General features: G+C 46.5%; 1 protein-coding gene across 1 annotated transcript in view; it reads right to left on the bottom strand.

Moving 5' to 3' along the window:
- LOC142578960 (P protein-like) overlaps nt 1-23,041 on the bottom strand; it is a 367,306-nt gene that overhangs the window by 518 nt on the left and 343,747 nt on the right. The gene's annotated exons all lie outside the window — the stretch shown is intronic.

The raw sequence follows: 23,041 nt of genomic DNA, 5'->3' as shown, positions 1-23,041 counted from the left end.
GGATTTTTGCTCGTCCTTGGTCAGTTATCGCACGTTAGTTACACGATGTCCATGCGAAGGCTGGCATAAGACAGACATACTCCTGTCAAGTATTATACAGTACGTATAACGAACGAGCAACGTTCTGCACGTCAACCTTTCATAAAGGTCGTCCCGAAAGTGTAGGAGTAAATGTATTGGAATAAGCGCAAACATTTAATTACCCAGATGTGTAAAAGTAACAATAGATTGTATACTTCATCTACGAAATTTTGCATTTGCAACACACGCTGAAAAACTGCTGTTCCAGATCTAACGGCGAGTTTCTTTTTAACTTTGACATTGCGGACGACAGCTGTTACCAAGCGGCTCGGCGTTGGCTCGCCATCTTGGCGTGAGGCCAACCGCGTCGCGCCTCTTCGGAGGGTCTGGTTTTCGAAGGAAGAAAAATTAGGTTTTCAATTGGACAGTCATATATGACAGTCTCGCATACATCAACTTGTTCTTGGCTGCTCGACGGCGGATGTCTGCGCTTCATTGTTTCGCTTACAAGTGCAGCAGACACAAGTGTACTTGCCCAAGAATGTCTTTCTTCTTCTTCAGACAATAGCGTTTTGCGAGCGGCCTGAAACCTGCGCGGAAGGCAGCTGGAATTTACACAGAAGTATATAATACGTATGTGCCTGTGAGGCGAACTTAAATGTAATGCCTGACCGCAGAGCACCGCACATGGCTTCTTCCTGGCCCCTATTTAATAACCTGCCGCTAGTGTTCATCATAATTATTATTACATTCTTTACCATTAACAATGCGGATATCCGCAGGCCGAATACATGTAATCTGCGTGAAAAGGTGCGGTCGTGGCTAACTTTCTTTTTCAAAGAAAACTGCGCACAACTCAGAATGTGGAACGCAAACTTCTTTTACATATATGTTACAGGTTGACGTAATAGTTCTGCGAAATTTTATTCAACTGCGGGCTTTCTTTCTGAGAAACTCGTATGGACTTCTTTTGTAGCAATTGCTACAATTGAGTGGATTTCTCATTTTCCCATTATTAATTCTCTCCACCTTGCGGGTTTCAGCAGAACTATTACGTCAAGCTCTTACCTTTGCTTCGTGTTGTTGATAAGTTCGACTTCGTCCTGCCATCTACTAGCCACCTGGTTAGCTCAGATGGTAATAGTTCTGCGAATTTTTCTTCAACTACGAGGCTTTCTTTGTAGCAATTTCTACGATAGGGTAGATGTCTCATTTTCACTTTATTGATTACTTCTCTCCACCTTGAGAGTTTCCGCATAACTATTACGTCAAACTCTTGCCTTTGCTTCGAGTTGTTGACAAGTTCGACTTCGCCCTGCCACCTGCTAGCCACCTGGTTAGCTGAGATGGTAATAGTTCTGCGAATTTTTCTTCATCTACCGGGCTTTCTCTCTGAGAAACTCGTATGGGCTTTCTTTGTAGCAATTGCTACGATTGGGTGGATGTCTCATTATCCCTTTATTAATATCTTACACTTGTTGCTTGGCCCATGTATACTGGAACACGGTGCTTTTATGAGGCAGTCATGGAATCGGTGACTGTGACAAGCATGCCTTCTTGCATTTATCTCGAACGATGGAGTTTGATAAAGTTCCGTACATCACGCTGCTGTCCTGCCTTCAATAGATGACTCTCAAAGAAAGACTCTCAATAGACGACTGCCGAACCGATTAGGACGAAACTCGTATTTAAGAAAGAAAGCTGAATTATACTGATTGTAAGAAAGTATAACGAACTAAAAAGCTAGCTGAGAAAAAAGTTAGTTGAAGTTATAAAGAAATGGAAACTCGCAGTATGCAGCTCCGTAACTCTGGACAAGGGACGGATATATGTAGATGGTATGTATTATGCAAGATTGTCTAATGCTGAATAAATATAATGCGCATTAATTCACAAATTGCGCGAAAAGTCACATTGCTCATGTGAATTTTGCAAAAGTCATAATCACAAGTTACCCCGCTATGAGTCAGAGGTGTGCGTAACTCAACACTTTTGTCCGCTTTATAAATGTCCCAATAGGCGGAGCTCTGAGAATTGTGACACCGTTTCCTATTTTTCTGTATCAGCTTTTGTTAATTTATTCAATTTTCAGCAATATTTGCAAAAAGAAGAAAGAAAAAAAAACTGAAAGGAGTAGATGAAAATTTTATTCACGTACGAGAATCTGTAGATTTCAGCTCTTCCGTTCAAATGCAGCAAACCTAATCAAATTCTGTCCAGTCGAATTGCCAAGAAAAGGGATTTCCCCATTCCCGCTGTATTCCGATAAAGCTTTTCATGATGCGATCTTTTTTTCCTCTCTTCTTTCTCTCTCTTTCTTCGAAGTGGCTCTGGCGCCGCGTTATTTTGACGTGCAATAATATGCCAGCTCACAAGTTACTACACTAATACAGAATCCATAGCCAAGCTGAACGTTTTAAATGAACAGGCACAGTACATACAAGTAGACCCAGCAGACGACTGCGTTGACACCGTCTAGTTTCACTATTCACCGCTTTGAACGGTAATATTTGACAAGTAAGTATTGCAGTCCGCCTACGTACATGCATTAATCTTGTCTTGGGAAAAAACAAAACAAGTTCACGTTTTTGAAGATCACAATATGCCCAAAGTGCCACCAAATTCTCGTTACGCCACGCATTGCAATTCGTCTGACGTAGTCTGCGGCCTTTCCTTCCATCCCTTAATCTCTTTCTTGCATAGGGTAGCAAACCGAACGTGCGCCTAGTTGAGGCTCCTTTCTTTTTCTTTTCACTGCGATAGCAATTAAGTGGACACGCCAGGCGCATTTCTGCCGTCGCCGTCGCCGTCGCCGTGAGGGTCCGTATGAGTGAAAGCGTGTGAGGGTGAGCCGGCGAATGCAGTCAATCTCGCGTGCGCGAGCGAGGAACGCCGCCCAGATGAATGCCCTCTTCTTCTTCGTGATTTGGGAGAGGGAAAATACGCTCAGTTCTGCAGCCCATATGGGAGCACGGCGCAGCGTAATGGGGAATGGGGGCGGGGAAAGAAAGATGAGAGGATAGAGGGGGAAAGGGAGAGTAGGTTTCAGGCAGCAGACGTCAGCATCATCCAGGGGCGATGGCCGGCGGTCGGGCAGAGGCCGTGCGAGGCCGAAGTCTAATGCCCTCTTTTGTGGCGCGCGAAGCAAGGGGCTCAGCCGAGGGAGGAGGGGCGTTCTTCTCCGGCGGTTGCTAGGGTGCCTCGAGACCTCGCTGTCATCCTCGCCCGCCACTCTGTACACAGTGGAGACAACAGCGGCGTCTACTACGGCGTTGACCACGCGAATCGCGGACGCCGTAGTAGATGCCTTTGGTGGACGCCGTAGAGACACGTTGCCGGCGCTCGTGTGTCTTGAAAGCGACCTGCGACGTGGCCAAAGTACACGCCCACGCGGGCCCCATCTTCAAAGCGATCTGCAATGTTTGCAGAGTGCGCAATAGTGCCGGTAGCTTCGTATGCGCTGTGCTTTCGACGTTTCGTTCGCGTTGAAGCGACAGATGCACGGAGGTCAATTGGCTCGTGGCTGCTGCCGCGATTCCTAACTCCAGCATTTCACAGTCTCCGCTGTCATTCGAGCGAGATGTGTTCATGCAACGGCGTTGGTTCATGTTAACCTGTGCGCGCGTGATACCGCGCTGGTTAATTTAGTTAAAACACGTTGGTGAGCTAGTTGGTTTGAATCCATGATAGAATGTGTAAGCGCTACTGAACAAGGACGTAGAAAGAAACAGACACACAAAGAGAGCGCTATCTCTGTGCGTCTGTTTCTTTCTACGTCCTCGTTGAGTCACGCTTACACATTTTATCAGTGTTAATTTAGTTCGTAAGCGAATGCTTACAAGTTTACACGGCAGACAAAACTACTATCCTTACTTCGTACAGCTATTTACTAATTTGTTATTGCAATCGGTGCCTCGCCTTTTGAGCGGAACTGCGAATTTTTTTTTTCTCTCTCTCTCTTACGGATTTTCCATATTCAGTGCCCATGTGCTTCGAGTTTTCGACTCATTGGGTCTCGTTCTGTGATTTGCTATCGTACAGGTTAGTTCAGATGGCAGAGCGACCGCGCCCGTAAAAATAAAATAAAAGCGCTTTTCTTTCTTTTTTTCTCTTTCTTTCTTTATTGATTTATTTAAGACAATGCACAGATTGTCTTAGGGGTTCCCGGGTTCTTAGGTTTTCCCGAGTTCAATCCCCGGACCACGACGAAGTGCGTAGCTTTCTTAGAAATTCGCATAGGTTTCCTTTCTGCTCTCGTGATTATCTCCGGCGGATGGTAATTTGTTTTCTTTTACGAAACACCTTGCACGTGATTAGCGGATTTCCGCAGAGCTGATTTAGCAAATATTACTTAAGGCACGCTTTACGGGAGCCCTAAAATTGGTGCGCGACGGAGATATACCATTCTGCATCTTCGGTGCTTCGACGCCCTCCTCCATGTCGTACCGCAACTCTTGTAGAGACTTGCGCGAGCAATGATATTCGTGACCAGATGAGCACACGTTAATTGACCGCTGTCTATCGCAAGGCGTACTCTATTTTCTAGATCTTCCCAACTGTCGGTCATCCTTAAATGTGGTGCCTGCAGCGGCAACATTTGTTATCTTTCCAGCGGAATCTGATGAGTCGCCGAGGTAAGAAGACAATGAAAACACAGGTTACGTAATCAAACGCGTTCAATAGGTTTGCTTATCACCGCCTCTCACAAAGCAGCTTCTCTTATCGACTGCATTGGCAGAGTTGCAGACGCTGAGCGTCGAGGCATGCAGAGATCCATTTTACGAGACCCTCATCGAAATAACCGCTTTTTACGCTGACAACGTGGTGCAGTAAAGGCTTTGATAACAACGAGCTCGCCTGTAATTAAAGAAAATAAGAACTGCAGATCTTCATGCCACACCTGCGCGACTAGTTGTAATGCGAAAGCACTATAGCATTTTATCATCGATCGACATTCACGTGAACTACAAGAACTTCCCATAAGGTCACTCGCGAACTGTTACGACCTTATGATGTACCGATGCTGCCTACCTATGCTACACGATCTTGTGATACCTGCCGATTCTGCTTACTTATGATTTCATCTACATACGCATCTATCACAGTTTTGTTACTGGGGGCGTGCGAATATAGAAGCTTTCGAGACAGAACAGAAATCAAATTGAATAAAGTCATACCTTGTTTTAACGAAACAGGATATAACGAAATAACAGATATAATAAAGTAAGTGAAATTCCCCTTAAAATCGCTCTAACGATTCATAGTGCAGTACATGCAATAGAAGTTTAACAGTCTCGGAAGAGAACAACAGTTTACGATAGGTAGTGAGGCACTGGAAGTGGTAAGGGAATACATCTACTTAGGACAGGTAGTGACTGCGGATCCGGATCACGAGACTGAAATAATCAGAATAAGAATGGGCTGGGGTGCGTTTGGCAGGCATTTTCAGATCATGAACAGCAGGTTGCCATTATCCCTCAAGAGAAAAGTTTATAACCAGCTGTGTCTTACTAGTACTCACGTACGGGGCAGAAACCTGGGGGCTTACGAAAATGGTTCTACTTAAATTGAGGACGACGCAACTAGCTATGGAAAGAAGAATGATAGGTGTAACGTTAAGGGATAAGAAAAGAGCTGATTGGGTAAGGGAACAAACGCGAGTTACTGATATCTTAGTTTAAATCAAGAAAAAGAAATGGGTGCATGGGCAGGACATGTAATGAGGAAGTAAGATAACCGATGGTCATTAAGGGTTACGGACTGGATTCCAAGCAAAGGGAAGTGTAGGAGGGGGCGGCAGAAAGTTAGGTGGGCGGATGAGGTTAAGAAGTTTGCAGGGACAACATGGCCACAATTAGTACATGACCGGGGTAGTTAGAGAAGTATGGGAGAGGCCTTTGCCCTGCAGTGGGCGTAACCAGGCTGATGATGATGATGATGATGATGATGATGATGATGATGATGACATGCAATAGTGGATAAAATGAAGTCATAGATATAACGAAGTAATTCTGGCTCCCATTTCAACTTCTTTATAACGAGGTTTTACTGTAGTGCCAGAAGCGAATCGACTATTGCGTACTTTGCGAATAATTTTCTAGTAATGAACAGCCCTTTCTCACTTTTGGCATAAAAAGATCTTGACGTCTTAGTATATTAACGAAGTTTGCAAGTTTATCGCATTCCATCGCACGAAATAAAGCGTTGTTTAATAGAAGCACAATTTGAGCGTTAAAGCAAACAAGCGGTTCATTCGCATACCCGGGACTCATTGGCGAGCGCGAATGATAGCGCTCTAGCGGGAGAAATCTGTCCCCCTGAGCGATGTATAGTATATACTCCACCACGTAACTTATGGCGTTTTATATCGGCTATGACAGCCAGGATGGATTTTATCGCACTTTTGCGCCGATGTTATGCTCGATCTCGCACAGTTGGAGATTTGAAATATTCGAAAACCGTTCAAAAGATTTCCATATTGACGTATGTGGTGACTATTCGGTTCGAAGGCCAATTCGTCATCGGTAGTGTTTAAGCGCTGCTATATTTGGCTAGATGACGAGTTGAGGCTTGTAATTCTGACTCATGTTGACTTATGGGGTGTCCGTGCGATGCTGGGCGTCGGTATTTAGCGGAAAAGTAAATAGTTCGTGAATTATGAATACTACCTTCTGCAGTTGACAAGGAAAAACCCCAAAGGGGAAAAACCAAAGAAGAAATAGCCTTCAGACTGGTCTATACCAACACAAACAACGTTCAGGATGTTGAGGTATAGGGTACTAGGTTAACGTGTAGTGAACACAGGCCATCGAGGGCCACGAATAAAGCCTCGAATTGAAGAAAGAAAGAGGGGAAATATTGTGAGAAACTAGCGGGCCAACCTGTTTTAACAGTCAAAGGGAAAAGTGCAAAAAACTTCGCCAGAATAATTGCGCAGCCCATAGTCGGACTTTATCAGACAGGAAACCAGACAGGAAAAAAGTGCCAAGCCTCTCAGCAACAAGTAACGACAAACCTACTAATAAACGTCAGAAGAGGAAAGCTGCGGGCCACAGAGGTCGGCTAGAACTGGCTAAACTAGCTAAATCGATCAATAAGAAAAGGGCAAGCGGTATCCAAAAACATAACGCGAGAAAGATTGAAGACACACATTTAACGACTAAGGAAACATTAAAGCCACGAATCAGGTATGATGCATCATAAGGAACTTGACGGGTACGCGATCAAGGATAAGTATACGACAATATCATCAGCAATTTCGACGAGGTATATTGCGAGAAGCACATGAAATCCTGTAGGTATTTGTACAGAGCTCCCAGAGCAATGAGGCTGTCAATAGTAAAGAAATGGAAGGGCCAGATGTTGAAATGAAGCTTTAGCTGGGAAGCTCCTATCTAGATACAAGGAAGTGGAGAAATCGTTTTTCTAAGCAAGCACTGCATCGATTTCGATGCGTTTTTTTGCATCTATATGGATAAATTATAATCCAATGACTACAGTAAGCAAGTCTTTCATTTAAGCCGTCAGTATTCCTTACGAGAATTCTTGAAAATGACAAAATTTCTAAAGCTAAACTATCAAGTTTATAACTGTAACTCAGCAATGAAAAAATGATATCGCAATATAAACTGCACCTAATAATACATCTAAAGCGGGCAAAATTGAAGAATTATACGCCACTTTGAAGTACACCACTAGCTTGTGAGTACAATTCTTGCAATACCCCGGTAAAAATTGTAGAAAATTCACGTAAGATAGAAGTTCATGTATCACATTTGCCCGCTTTAGGTGCTCTAACAGATGCAGTTTACATAACTGCGATATCGGTGTTTGGTGCAGAGTTACGGATTTGTAAACTTCCTGTTTCAATTGTTTCCGAAACAAATTTTCTGTAGTAGAAAATATTACGGCGGAACTCATCTCACGATGACTGTTGAGGCTAATTTGAATAGCAACCGAGCAATGTATAGCGACAGACCATATTGCTGAAGTCAAGTTTATCTACCACGTGTAGTAGTAATTCTGAGACTTCCGTTGCTTCAGTTAAATGCCACATACTCCAACATCGTCCCTCCTCCCGCCCACCTTGCTATGGCACTCACTTCCCTATTTGGCCCATCAGAAGGAGGCATAACGATGACTGTGTGACGCCGACGCAGTGACAATGAAATGACGAAATAATTATATCGATCGAACGACAAGGGCGTATGACGATGGCGGCACGACGGAGGCATGAGAACTGGATGACGGAACTGAAGTGGTGATCACGCTGCTGTGATCATACACTCGTCGTCGTCCCGTTGTCCGCATGCCGCTGTCATGCCATCGTGATCGCTACATCGTCGTCATGCGTTCGTTGTCATACAGACATAGGGATGCTGTCGCGGTCGTTTTAACGTCGTCATGATAACTTCGACATCCGACTCTCGTCGTGCCACCGACGACGAATGCGGTATGACTATGACAGCGTGACAATTGGATGACGTCACTGACGCGCTGACAGTCATAAAGCGACAGCATGACGACGACGGAATGACGACACCTGTGTGACAACCGCGGACGGTGATAACGGCGGCACGACGAGAGTCGGATAGCAAAGCTGGAATGACTGCGATGTAACAACCGCGACGGCATCGTGACCCCGAACACGTACCTATCGGCCCGAGCTGTTAGTTATCTTTGACCACAGTGTCAAGAGTTGAAGGCGTGACAACAGCATGACGACAGTTAGATCACGGAGCTGGAACGACGAGCACTGAATGACCGTGACGGCATCACTGTGGAGGTGTGACAACGAACGCACGACGACTGTACGACTATGAGGGCGTGACGACAATGGCATGACATGTGCCAAATGACAAAGCTGGAATGACGGCGACACAACGGCCACGACGCCGTCACGTTCATAAGCTGTGGCCCAAGCTATTCAACAACTTGGGTCAGTGGGTCGGTGTAGAAGGCGTGACGACGACGGCATGACAAGTGTCAAATGACAAATCTGAAATGACGGCGATACAACGGCCCCGACGCCGTAACGTTCATAAGCTGTGGCCCAAGCTATTCAACAACTTGAGTCACTGGGTCGGTGGGGAAGGCGCGACGACGACGGCATGACAAGTGTCAAATGACAAAGATGGAATGACGGCGATACAACGGCCACGACGCCGTCACGTTCATAAGTTGTGGTCCAAACTATTCAACAACTTGGGTCACTGGGTCAGTGTAGAAGGTGTGAAGACGACGGCATGGCGAGAGTAAGATATCACGACGCTGGAATGACGAGAATGAATGACCACGACGGCATCACGACCAGGAGCACATTTACCTATTGTCACAAGCAGGTAGACAGCCGGGGCCGCTGGATTGGCGTAAAATAGATAGATAGATAGATAGATAGATAGATAGATAGATAGATAGATAGATAGATAGATAGATAGATAGGCTCAATACGGCTGAAGTAGGCAAAGAATGCTATTCGCATTAAAATTACAGGGTCTAAATGAAGATTATTCTTCCTAGAGCAACTAAAATTTAGCTTTCTCTCTCAAGTGCAACAAATTTCATTGTCATCGGTTTAGTGGTTGTCTCATGAAGACATTTCAGCGTTTTACACATATTTGAATAGGCGGAATCGGAGTTGGCCTCACGCTAAAGCTTCCCTTTAAGCATGTAGCGCCACAATTAATGTAGCGCGCTCAACATCGACTTGAACTCCAGACTGTAGGTATAGTTCGATGCGCTGCATAGGATACGACTCCACTTCGACATTTTCGTACCCGCGGTGATAGACCAGTAGTGGTCATTCGTGGAGATGATTCAAAACGTAATCGGAAAGACCATGTCTAGACCTCCGCAGGAGAAGTCGAATCAGGGCCTCGAGTTTTGTGCCTAAAATTTTCAAAATGTGGTGCCCACGTCAGCAGTCTATCGGGAGATCACGCCTAAGAATTTATGACTTTCCACGCAACTAATAGGGAAATGCTCAACATTTGGCGCTTAGTAAGAACAGTTTAGACACCTTTAGGGTCAGGTTATCGGGCTTTTTTTATCAACCGTATAACATATCAATGTAGTTAGATTGCGTTCGATAGTATTGCACCTTGAGAGCGGAAGTAACTTTCAACAGATGGGTGAACGCCTTTCGCGATGTCGTGCGAACCAGGCGTATAAGCAAAGCACTCGATGCTTAATAACCTTGTCGAACGGCACGCGACCCCTTCGTGACGTGGTGGCACCTACCGACATGTGATGTCGTGTCGAATTGTCGGTCGGTAAGGCGGTTGGAGATTCACCAGTACATACGGTCAACAATTCATATGTATAGCTTAGAACGCGCAGGAACGCGTCACGAACCACGCTGTCGAATGCTGCCGCGATATGGACGAACGCGGCGATAGTGACGCAACGCGCAGTTTCTTTGTTCTCGATAAAGTTAATTGCCAAGGCTGACGACACTGCCACCCTTTCTGAATCCCGAGATCTGTGATAGCTAGAGGTGAGCACCACAGACTTCCAGGCGTCTGCTTATCAACACCAAATGCGGGCTATTGGAAGGACCTTTCCTCAGCGAGCTTTCCTGAGCGACCTTGAAGTGCCATCGGGCGATAAGAGTATACGTCGGTGTAAAGGTTACAAGACGATATACAAGCGCGTTTATAGGGCAAGGCTCCAGGTTTTGCCCGTGTGCCAAGTGCGCTTAAAGATGTCTAGAAGCATTGGCGGCAAGATGGAGGCGTAATGTACCGCTGGTATAGGGTGAATTTTATCGTGAGGTGACGCCCGGTGCGCCTAGCACCTAAAAAGGTGCTAAGCGCACACTTCATAGGGGCTAGGTGCACACTAAAAGGTGCTCCGGAAAACACTTCATAGCGTTTTGCGCACGCACATTTTGACCCGGGATTTGTGTACGCAATACGCTGTCTATTCTCTCTTTCTTTATGCGCGTGTGTCTATTTTAGCGGCAAATACACATTTCAGCAGAGAGAGCGAGAGAGAGCGAGAAAGAGCCCTTTAATGAAAGGCGGAGATTTTAGTCAACATATAGACATCGCTGACATGCTACTCAGCGTGGGGAAGGAAACTGGGGAGAGAAAGACAGAATGGTAGAGGCGCAAAAAAATAAAAAAGGAATAAGCAGTAACACATAGTCCTAAAAGCAATTGCTCTGACACATTCGCTGGCCTCCCGTGCGCGAGCTTCGTGCGAGTATAGTATACTAGAACAGTACACTTTAGCGCGAGTGCCAATCGAACCACGGAGCATGGCCTCTGAGATGGTGGAGCGCGCACTGTCCTAGCGCGCGCGCAGCCCGGTCTCGGAGGCCACGCACAGAGCCATGTGCGCCGTCTTTTCATACCCGACGCAGAAGCTGTCGCTCCGCGTCGAGCGCATCCCGTGACCGGCACGGGACAATAAAGCCACACAAAGTATCCCCTCTATCGTCCAGAGGCGCGGCGGTAGAAGGGGTGGATGAAATCGGAGTAAACAAGATCGCGGGTCATGCGCTCCGTTCGCGGGAAGGCGCAGACGCTCGTTTCTCGACTCCTCACGCGGAGCTGTGCCTTTGTCTCCTCTTTTATTTCCCAAGAGATGTCACCTTAATCTTGCGTCGTCTACGTCGTCTCTCTTGGCGAAGAGGCGCGCGCACGCCACAGACGAAGGACTCAGTTGAGCAACACCGGAGTCGAGTCTCTGTATAACCTCCGCAGGATGCGGCCGGTTGTTTGCCATCGCGTCGCGTACGGTGACATCGTGCACTTGTTCTTTTTCTTGTTTTATTTCTTTCTTTCTATCTTTCTTACTTTCTTATTTTTTTTTTCTTTTTCTGCCGGCCGACAAGTCGGCCCAACAAAGCCTCCCCGTAACTGCGATGCCCCAATGCGCTCGCTACGACTCGCGCCGGGACCTCTGCCATCAAGAGCGCTTCGATGTTTAATGAAAGGGACGCTAAAACAAGCTCTAAATCAGTTTAGACAGATAAAGCGTTCTTTGAAAACTCTGTTGTCGTTAATTTCGAAATTATAGGTTGATTATTGGAAGAGAAAAATAAAGGTCACAGTTTCAGTTTTTGAATTTCGCGCCGGATCCCCAATGCCGGGGCGCCACTGTGACGTTACCGATTTCGACGTATATTTGCGTGGTTAGGCCGCGTTGGCTCAGCAGAAGTTCCCGAAACTCACCACGTGCGATCGCTGGCTCCTTTAGAACACAATGCAGTCTACCTTTACCGCTAAAGAATTGACTAGGCCCTAGAAGACGCTGTAAAAATCCATGATGTGACAGCGAGATGATGCGGGAACTTCAAGGTGTCGACACCCGTGTTTTGTTATTGCGCTTTTTCTGTCTTACTAAGCTTCTTATCGAGGTAACAGTGGTGTTTTTGATATTGTAGAAAGGTAACTTACTGATACACGAGAAATCATTTTTCTTTTTAGTGTCCCTTTCACATAGAGAACCTGTCGGTTGAGCTGGTTGGCATGGTCGGAGGCTCTATTTAGGGCCGAATTTAAGAAACAAAAGGTGGTTCGGAGTAGACGAGCATCTTCGTCCCCCTGCCATCGTATACACACTAAACCTCGGACAGAAAGTCAACGTGTAAAGTTACAAATACACAACGAGTAAAAGGGACGGATCTATTATAGGTAAAGTGCCTCGAATAGGCTCGCCTGCGTTTATATAGGGAGATCTATTCTTGAATAAGGCGAAGTCCATTCATACCTCTGGATAAAGGCATCCCTAAATAAAAACGTTGACGTTCGGCTGAATTCGCAAGGAATATCCACATGGGCTTGCCGGAAAGACTAGGGAGGTAATGGCGGCTGGCCGAATACTGCCTTAGGGAGGCATATTCCTTGTCTCGGGAGTGAACGCCCTTTTTTTTGAAGCTCAGTGGGCCTTTCCTAATTTGCTTGCACATGGACTAGTATAGCCACACTGACTCTCAGAATTTCTTTCTTTATATATTTCTATTGCCGATTTTGGGCACCACTATAAGCCTGAAGATGAAGCGGCCTTGACCAGGATTCGAACTTGAGTCCTTGATCACAGAGGCTCGGTACTCAACCTCTACTCCACCCAACCATGGTCTACCAGAGTTAAGGAATAGGTACCCATGGAAGAGAGGGAAAGCGCAGTCGAGGACGGCAGGAATTACGTGGAGATCGGTGGGTGAGTCCTATGTCCTGCAGTGGACATAGAGGCTAATAGTTTTTTTTTTTACATATTGCAATGAAGAGGCGAGAGGCGGTACTCCGAACGCCTGATTTTCTCATTATCTGTTACCCGCCGTGGTTGCTCAGTGGCTATGGTGTTGGGCTGCTGAGCACGAGGTCACGGGATCGAATCCCGGCCACGGCGGCCGCATCTCGATGGGGGCGAAATGCGAAAACACCCGTGTGCTTAGATTTAGGTGCACGTTAAAGAACCCCAGGTGGTCAAAATTTCCGGAGTCCTCCACTACGGCGTGCCTCATAATCAGAAAGTGGTTTTGGCACGTAAAACCCTAAATATTATTTATTATCATTATCTGCTGCAATTTATATATATATATATATATATATATATATATATATATATATATATATATATATATATATATATATATATATATATATATATATATATATATATATATTGACGCGTGTACTTATCTTTATCGGGCTACCATGTTTCGCCGCCTAACAAATGTTATCGCACAGCGCAGGACGCGCCTGCATGTAGGAGAAGTTTCTGGAATGTTATCGAAGGTTCCGTCCACTGTCTTTCACCGCAACTTATGTAACCTGATTGCATGTATGCGCGACGCGAATGGTGTGGAACATTGTGGAAGGCACGCGGGTCCGAGCGGTTATTCTGGAACATTCGACGACTGATCTATAAAAGCCGACGCGCTTGACCCGGTGATCAGATTTTCGACGATCGCCGACTACCTCGCCGCTACTCAGCGGAGCCCTCGACGGCCGTCCCGGTCGCCGTCACCAGGCTGCTACCTATCGACGCAGCGCCGTCCATACACTGGCCCAGCACGGGGCCGCTCTGTGAGCTGTGGTGCGGTTGCTGTTCGTCGAACTGACTAAGATCCTCCGCCGCCGACGAAGACACCGAAGAAACTCCTTCGACGACATAACGACACGCCACCGTCCCGACGAAGTCTGGAATCAAAGAATACGACGACGAAAGACGACCCGACGACGCGACGTTCCAGTTTCAGTTCAACACGACGCAGCCGTGATCCGACGACAATACCTAACTGCAACGCCAGACAAAGAACCACCGACCTCGACGTGCTTCTCGACGGCCACGCAGTCACCGCCTTAGTCGACACAGGGGCCGATTACTCCGTAATGAGTGGACACATCGCCGCCCAGTTGAAGAAAGTTAAAACTGCATGGGAAGGCCCTCAAATTCGAACCGCTGGAGGACACCTCATTACGCCGACTGGAATCTGCACGGCAAGAGTAACCATTCATGACCGGACAACTGCATACCACCCACAGACGAATGGTCTTACGGAGCGCCTGAATAGAACCCTTGCCTACATGCTAGCTATGTACGTCGACGTCGAACACAAGACCTGGGATGCCGTCCTGCCGTACGTAACCTTCGCTTACAACACGGCGGTGCAAGAAACAGCCCAGATCACGCCGTTCACGCTAGTATACGGCAGGAACCCGACGACGACGCTGGACGCCATGCTGCCGCACGTCACTGACGAGCAGAATCTTGACGTCGCTACATATCTCCAGCGCGCCGAAGAAGCCCGACCGCTCACCCGCCTGCGGATCAAGGACCAACAGAGGACAGACAGCCGACGCTACAACCTCCGACGACGCTTCGTCGAATTTCGATGGGGGCGAAATGCGAAAACACCCGTGTGCTTAGATTTAGGTGCACGTTAAAGAACCCCAGGTGGTCAAAATTTCCGGAGTCTTTCACTACGGCGTGCCTCATAATCAGAAAGTGGTTTTGGCACGTAAAACCCCAAATATTATTATTATTCGTCGAGTACCAGCCCGGCGACCGTGTTTGGGTATTGACCCCGATACGCCGACGAGGACTGAGTGAGAAGCTACTGCGACGCTATTTCGGACCCTACAAGGTCATCCGACGTAAAGCCCCTGCATCTACGCGCCACCGCCGCTTTCTTGTCGGCGGAAACGTGTATGGAGGGGCTTTAATCCGACGTATTGGCGCACTGGACTTTGAGGTCGTGCCGGACGGCATTTCGCATTCACAGCGGCGCCGCGCACGATCTGAAGTGGTCCACGTGGTGCGTCTTAAACCCTTTTACGGACGCTGACGAACTTCTTATTTTGTTGTTTTCGTTGCTACCAGTGCTTTTTCTTTATTACTTTCGTTTGTTTGCAGCATCGGGTCGATGCTTCTTAAGAGGGGGGCAATGACGCGTGTACTTATCTTTATCGGGCTACCATGTTTTGCACAGCGCAGGACGCGCCTGCATGTAAGAGATGTTTCTGGAATGTTATCGATGGTTCCGTCCACTGTCTTTCACCGCAACTTATGTAATCTGATTGCATGTATGCGCGACGCGAATGGTGTGGTACTTTGTGGAAGACACGCGGGTCCGAGCGGTTAATCTGGAACATTCGACGACTGATCTATAAAAGCCGACGCGCTTGACCCGGTGATCAGATTTTCGACGATCGCCGACCGTGTTCGCCGCTATCGTTGTGCTATAAGTGAAGCCTGTTTTTGTGGGCACAGGTTCGCCCAATAAATGTTACTTTTGTCTTACACAGTATTGCTACTGTGTTCTTGAACGTCGCCACCACGTGGCAATCTCTCTCTCTCTCTCTCTCTCTCTCTCTCTCTCTCTCTCTCTCTCTATATATATATATATATATATATATATATATATATATATATATATATATATATATATATATATATATAATCTTCAGGAAAGACGCCAGAATATCCAACGTACTGAGAGAAAGAAGTGGACACGAAAAGGTGATAGCCAGAGGAGGAAGAAAAGGGAGAAAGCAGGAATGTTAACTCTAAATGCGTCTCGTTGGCTACCTTACACTGGGGGACGGGAAAGGGGGAACAGAAAGATGAGATGGAGAGAGAGAGGGCGGGGGGAGACGCGTTGAGTTCGCGCACGGGCGCGGAGGGCGTCACCAAGTCAAAGGCGTTCACACAGGCCATTCGCCTTCAAGAAAGACAAAAGTGCCTTCACAGCCTTGTGGGCCGACGAGCGATGGGGGCGGTCTTCTAGTCGTCGCAATGCGAGAGTGTTTGTCTTTGCGACTGACATCGACCACTGTGGAAAAATAAATGTTAGATGTTCTCTTCGCTGCCACTGGCGACGCACGCAGCACTGTCGGTCATCCCAACCAATGTAGTGTAAGCCTTCGTGAAGATCACTACCAGCTACACCCGGTGTAGAAGCGATGCCTCACGTCGATGAAGCCAGGGTAGAGGTCGGAGCTGGAGAGAAGGGTTCAGTTCGTGTAACCTGGTGCGCCTTATATTTGGGGTGTTCCACTCTGCTAAAGTGTTCCGGCTTTCGCCGGAAGACCCCCACCTACAGAGAACAAGATGAGGAAAGCCGCAAATGTGACAAATATGTTCGCGCGCAGGGTTTTGACCTATATAGACAAAATTCAGTGATCTTCACGAAATGAACGATTAAAGTACGAGGGTGAATCAGAAAGCCTTTTCCCCTATTTTTTAAGGCCAAATTACGGATGTAAATGTGAAGTAAACATTTCCATTCCCAGCGGGGTACCTTCCTTGGACCGGCCCGGCCTTATCTGTCGGTAGCTCCGCGGCACGGCGCAGCTGTCAGCTGTTGAAGATATATCGGCTGTGCTTCGCACGTCGAAGGCGTACGAGCAACGAAGTGGGATTCGTTTTATAAGGAGCAAGGGACGAACGCCCATCAAAATCCACAGGGAAACGCAGCCCACGAAGGGCGAATGTGTGTCGCATTGAGAAGTGTGAGGTGGTGGTGGGGTGAATTCTCAAAAGGCCGTGAAGACTTGCATGACAATAAGCGTTCGGGGAGGCCGCGTGCGTCACTGACTGACGACACGGGCATCTAAAATTTAGTGCTGCGATAGGACAAATGTCTGAACCGGTGTGGGGACTAGGTGGAAAAATAGTGTAAGGCACGTAGAATAGTGCTTATATTTGCAATTACTTGTATGTATCTTAGTTTGGGTAATAAAACATAGGGACAAAGAGTTTCTGATTCGCCCTCGTATATGAACAGACGAAACATCATCGCCGCGTCATTCTTTCGCAAGCTATATATACAAAAAGTTTCGTAGTTTTCAAGGCAGGCTGCTCAGCTGGCACGCATCAACGTCAAAGGGAGTATACACAGTCGTAGGAAGGCTTAAATGAGTTGTAAATGCTTTCGGGGGTTTACGACTCATTGATCAGTTACCATTCATCACCCGGTTGATTGCGTTCAAGCTACATTAAACGATTCGTTTTACAGCCGTTAGCGTCATTGTACGAACACACGGGCTCAAACAATATCCGTTTAAATTTTTTCAAGAAGAAGAAACGAAGAAACAAATAAGGAACAGCAGACTGCAGCGATTCCTCCAGCTTCGAACTCATTCACAGCGACGGCAGAAGGGTTTTCACAGCGGACATCGCAATCTTTTTAAGAAGAGCTTATCTGCGATGCACACAACGACTCCCTGTGGGTAAGTGAAATTGATGTCGAAGGCAACGTTTTTGCTAGCTGCATCCGCCGAAAGCTATTTCAGGAGCCGGAAATACGTCATGGACGTCATGTTTTAGACGTCGGCTATTGTTTGCTGCGGTCTCAGAAACACATGCGCAGGAGCCACCACTCTGAGAGCATGTGTGCCGCAGGGTATCTCGAACAAATTGTCAAGCGTACGTTGCCGCAGATGCTCGCGCCCAGTCCCCACTGCCGTCACTCAGAAAATTTTTGTTGTCCTGCTCCACGTGGCGAAGGTAAACGGCGGGTGAGGATTTATTCCGATCAAAACGACCCGATGACGACGCCGCATCGGAAAGGTTAAGCAGAAAAGTGCAGAGACTCTAATTTCGAGCAAATAAAGCAAATGCAACAGGGAAAAACAGTGCGCGACGAGTGCAAGTGATTGGCCTAGCGCATGCTGGTCTATATCTTGTTGGAGCGATCCCAAACTCAGGCGCCATCATTTGCGCATGCGCACCTCCGGTGTTGCTCCCTGCCCGCTTCCCGTCCTGCGACACCGACATGTGCAGCGTTCTCCAAAAGAATCGTCCAAGTTGACGACCACAGCTGTTCCTTCATGCCAAGTGCGCTTAATGCCATATTGCGCTCTTTTACGAGGGAAACAACAAACCGATGCCATATCAGCGAGTCGACATCTGTGAGCGCACATTGCCGATAACAACGAACTACGCAGTACAGGGACATAAGTTCCAGCAACAAAATAGGGCTACAATTGCTAAGCGTAAACTATACGCTATGCAGCGTCATTCTGTTGCTAAAGAACAAAAATATTCAAAGTATGCACTGAGTCAAACCTCGCTATAGCGAATAGCGGTGTAGAGAATTACGGGCTGTAACGATGGGAAGTTCGTGTCTGTTTAGTTGCACTTTACTTCGACGGGAGTTCAGTCATTGCGAAGACGCGGCAAGGCGCAAGGTTCCGAAGCGCTATCGGTGGTTATTAGATATTGTGGCTGCGGACGGCCGCTCCGCAAGCGCGGCTTGCGCCATACGTTCCTGGCCCGCTACTTCGGGCCGTTTATCCTATTTGACCGCCTCGAAGACGTTACACATGTCATCTCTGCGGTCACAAGTGGTCGACGCTTGAGCAAGACAGCCTGTTCTCGTCGCGCGCCCGGCTGACTCTCCCATTGGGTATCTTCTGCGAACGGGGAAGTGAAACCGAAACTATCAAGCAGAGGCGCGATAGGAGATCTTTGTTCGATACGCGTTCTGTTCGGTTGCTGCAACGTCACAAAGTGGCAGTATGCAAAATTTCTGAGAACGGGGCGGAGAGAGCAGCCAATAGGCAAGCGGTGAACTCCCCGGAAGCTTACTTCCCTCGTTTGCCTTCTGTTTGCAGACAGTATACTACAAAACGAAATGTTTCTCGTCTTCCAATGAATATAATCTTTATCTAAAAAATGCATTTTTTCTTCTCAAACTTAAACACGTTTTCAAATAGTAGTACGTGTGACTACTACAATTTGTTACTATTAGTTTCTCTGCGTCGTCCCTAGGTGGTGTCGCACAAAGCGAGGAGAACAAAGAAAGAAGGAACGATGGGAACAGTGGCGCACTTTTCAAGAGGCAGCAACAACATTCCAGCGGCTTGCTGGTACCAACAATGGTGTCAATTTCGCTGTACAAACAACGCGCTATTTGTTTCGAGAAACGAAAGCGACCCCCCCCCCCCTTAACCTTCTTCTTTTTCTTCTTTTTTTTTTGGCCTAGAGCTCATGATTGTGCCAACTAAATATCAAGATTTCAAGCTGATGTTGATGCGGCTACTTTTGAATCTGGCGGCCACAGATACTGACCTTCTATGATGACGTTGATCATTCGATAACGGTATCCCTTTGAATCAGGTTGGCAATAAACCATCCAATTCATCACCTTGCCTGTCGGAGCTAGTTACGTGTTACGATATCGTAATCTAGCATTCCGTCTATCTCTGCTTTATCTAGTAAAGTTGCCTAGCCTGTGATTATCCCTTGGTGACGATAATTTAAGGGCACCCCTTTGCAACGGGGCGGTGATAAAGAGTCACCTCGCCTGCGTGATTTAATCTGGTATGCTCTACATGTTTTTATCTAGCATTTTGTAGCCTTTTTTTTCTTTCAAAATCTACCTTGCACCGCTGTCTATGAGCGTAAGAGAACCGGTCGTGTCAGTCTCTCTCCTGCTCCCCCCCCCCCCCCCTAATACTCTAAATGACTCTTGCTTATCTCGAATGCTGACCGGTTGACGCTTCCGTCCACTTTAAACCCACGCTCTTCTGGAAGGTGTCCGTTACCTACGGTTCTCATTGCGGCGACGCGCCAGTTGTGGGCTGAACACAACGTTAGGATCTCGATCGTACAGGAGCAATGAAAGCCTTCCAGCCTACCAAGGAAGGGAATTCGTTAAGTCACGAGAACTGCATTTTATTTGAGGCGCATTTGTTGCATGCTTACTGTACTCGGTACATCTGTCCTATAATGACTTTAACCCATCTAAAAAGCAAAAGCGAAGTCTAGTTGTAAGATGCTGTTCGGTTATAGCAACGTTTTCAAAGCAAATTAATTAAACTGGTTTCCTTTTGGTTACGTTATGACTAATCGAAAAAGGTGATTACGCAATAAGATCTCATGGTATAAGGCAAACTTCCTGAGCAGTGAGTGTCTTCTCCGAACAGTCAATGCCTTTGTAGCGTCGTGAGCTGGCGCATTGTACTCTGAAGCGAAAGACAAAACAAAGCAAACACCTTCCTGGATATTTCGTTGTTTCTTTATCACTTTTATTTACAGCAAGAAGACGAAGTAATGTACATTCGCACGCTATCATATTTACGAAGGTTCTAAACCTCTAGAACTCGTTTTCTGAAACAAACAAACAAACAAGCAAACAGACAAACAAACAAACAAACAAACAAACAAAGAAACAAACAAACAAACTGTGGCATTGTTTTCTCGAAGTGACCTTTGACACGTGGCGTTCTGACGACATTTTTTTTTACCAAAGCGGTAATTTTCCACTTTGTGAAATCGTAATTTAAGGCACAAATCATGTGGTGTTAGTTTGTGTCATCCACCGCGAAGTCAAATTCTACAGTTAAGTAGATTTTAATGATAACGAATGTATAAGCCTTTGTGGTCCGCTCGTAGACACTGCTGCTGATAAACATGCCTATGAGTTCACAGCTGGACAAACAGTATTTCAAAGTCGCGTGCCTCTTACTAACTAAACATGCCACACTGGCGGCCGCTTAATCTCATTTCTAGGCATGCAGTTTCTTTTCTTGCTTTTTTTTTGCTTTGACATTTGAAATGACAGTCAGTGTCGTTAACTGCAATAAGATTTGCCATTACAGTTGCCAACACTGACGGTACAGGCATATTTGTCAGCTAAAGAGAGTCCGCACTAACATATCCGTAGCAACAGGTGCATACATCGGTACAGGCATATTTGTCAGCGTAAGAGGAAGCTTTAGCTCGCGCCCAACTCCGACGCGGCCTATTCAAATACATGTAAAACGCAAAAACGTTTTTATGAGATAACCCCTGTAGCGATCTTAATGAAATTTGTTGCATTTGAAAGAGAAAGTTGAATTCTAGTGCCTGTTGGAGGCCGAATTTCGATTTATGGCTTGAATTTTCTTAAAATGATTTTCAAATATTTGACCGTTTGAAAAGAATAGAAGAACGAAGTTTACAAATTCATAGCCCTGCATCAAGAATTGATATCGCAGTTCTTTCTGTAAGCGGCATCCATTAGATCATTCAAAGCGGACAAATTCAACATGTCAATTTACATCTTACGTGAATTTTTTACGTTTGTTACAAGGGTTTTGCAAAAGTTGTATTTTCCTATTATTAAATATTTTTATATTCATGTGTGACATATAAATTTTGTCCGCTTTAGATGTGCTATTACATGCAATTCCCAGAATTGTATTATCATATTTCGTTGTTGAGTTACAGAGTTGTAAACATGATAGTGTCGTTTTTTGAAAATTTTCGATTTTTGCCAATTTTTAATGAAAAATTGACGACCAAACTCAAAAATTCGGAACCAACAGTCACTAGATTTTAAGTTTTTCTTTTAAATGCAACAAACCTCGTCAAATTTGGCGCAGTGGTTGCCGAGAAAAACGAATTTTGCTTTTACATGTATTTAGATAGGAGCACCCGAGCTAAAGCTTACTCTCAAGAGTGTCCACACTCTCGTACCCGTAGCACTAGGTGCATACAACAGTACATGCATATTTGTCAGCTTAAGAGCATAGATATTCTCGTACCCGTAGCACTAAGCGCAAGTAACGACATAGGCATATTTGTCAGCTTAAGAGCATCGATATTCTCGTACCCGTAGCACTAAGTGCAAATAACGGCATAGACATATTTGTCAGCTTAAGAGCATCGATATTCTCGTACCCGTAGCACTATAGGTGCATATAACGGTACATACATATTTGTCAGCTTAAGAGCATCGATATTCTCGTACCCGTAGCACTAGGTACAAATAACTGCATAGGCATATTTGTCAGCTTAAGAGCGTCCACACTCTCGTATATGTATACCACTAGGTGCAGACAACGGTACAGGCATATTTGTCAACTAAAGAGCGTCCACGTTGTCGCCCCTGTAGCACCAGGTGCACATGACTGCGCGACGGTGGACGCAGTGCCGACACTAGCTTGGTCGTAGATAAAATTGCGACGCCAAACATGAAATATAAATTTTAAATGCGTAAGCATCTTGAAAGGCGCAAGCAGTTCTATGCTTACCCACCGAGAAAAGTATCCGTCCCTCCTCCGTAAGATGACCGCTTTCAACATAGCGCCCGCAGCAGCGAGCGAATTCAACTTCGTGCTGCCTCTCGCCTCAGCGCCAATGAAGCGGCGAGAATAGTGCGCTCCCGGAGCTCTCAGCACACGCCGGAAGCAGCCACTTTCGCAGGTCGCCTTCGAGATACAGGCGCGCGAGTCTCTCTTCAACGCCAAGTAAGCGGCGAGAACACAGCGCGCGAAGCCATCAGCAGTCGGCGCTCTTTGTCAGCGTCGCAGGTCGCTTTCAAGGTATACAATTCGCGCGGCGATGCCGCCGCCCGAGTACGTTTGGTCATGCTTCATTATGGTTAGGCGCGGACGGATAAGGCGCTAAAGAGCGGTAACGGCTTATGATGATCGGAGCGTCATCAGCGCACCTGGCGCCGCCACCTTTTGCTTGCGTCATCAATGCTCCTTGCGGCGCCGTCCGCACCAATTCGTGTCACCGCAACGCTGTCGTTTGTACTAGACGGATCAAGTTTCATAACATCGATGACGACACC

This window comes from Dermacentor variabilis, chromosome 4, assembly GCF_050947875.1.
Source record: "Dermacentor variabilis isolate Ectoservices chromosome 4, ASM5094787v1, whole genome shotgun sequence".
Classification (NCBI taxonomy): domain Eukaryota; kingdom Metazoa; phylum Arthropoda; class Arachnida; order Ixodida; family Ixodidae; genus Dermacentor; species Dermacentor variabilis.
Note: the sequence above shows the minus strand (reverse complement) of the source record. Positions and strands in the feature narration are given on the sequence as shown.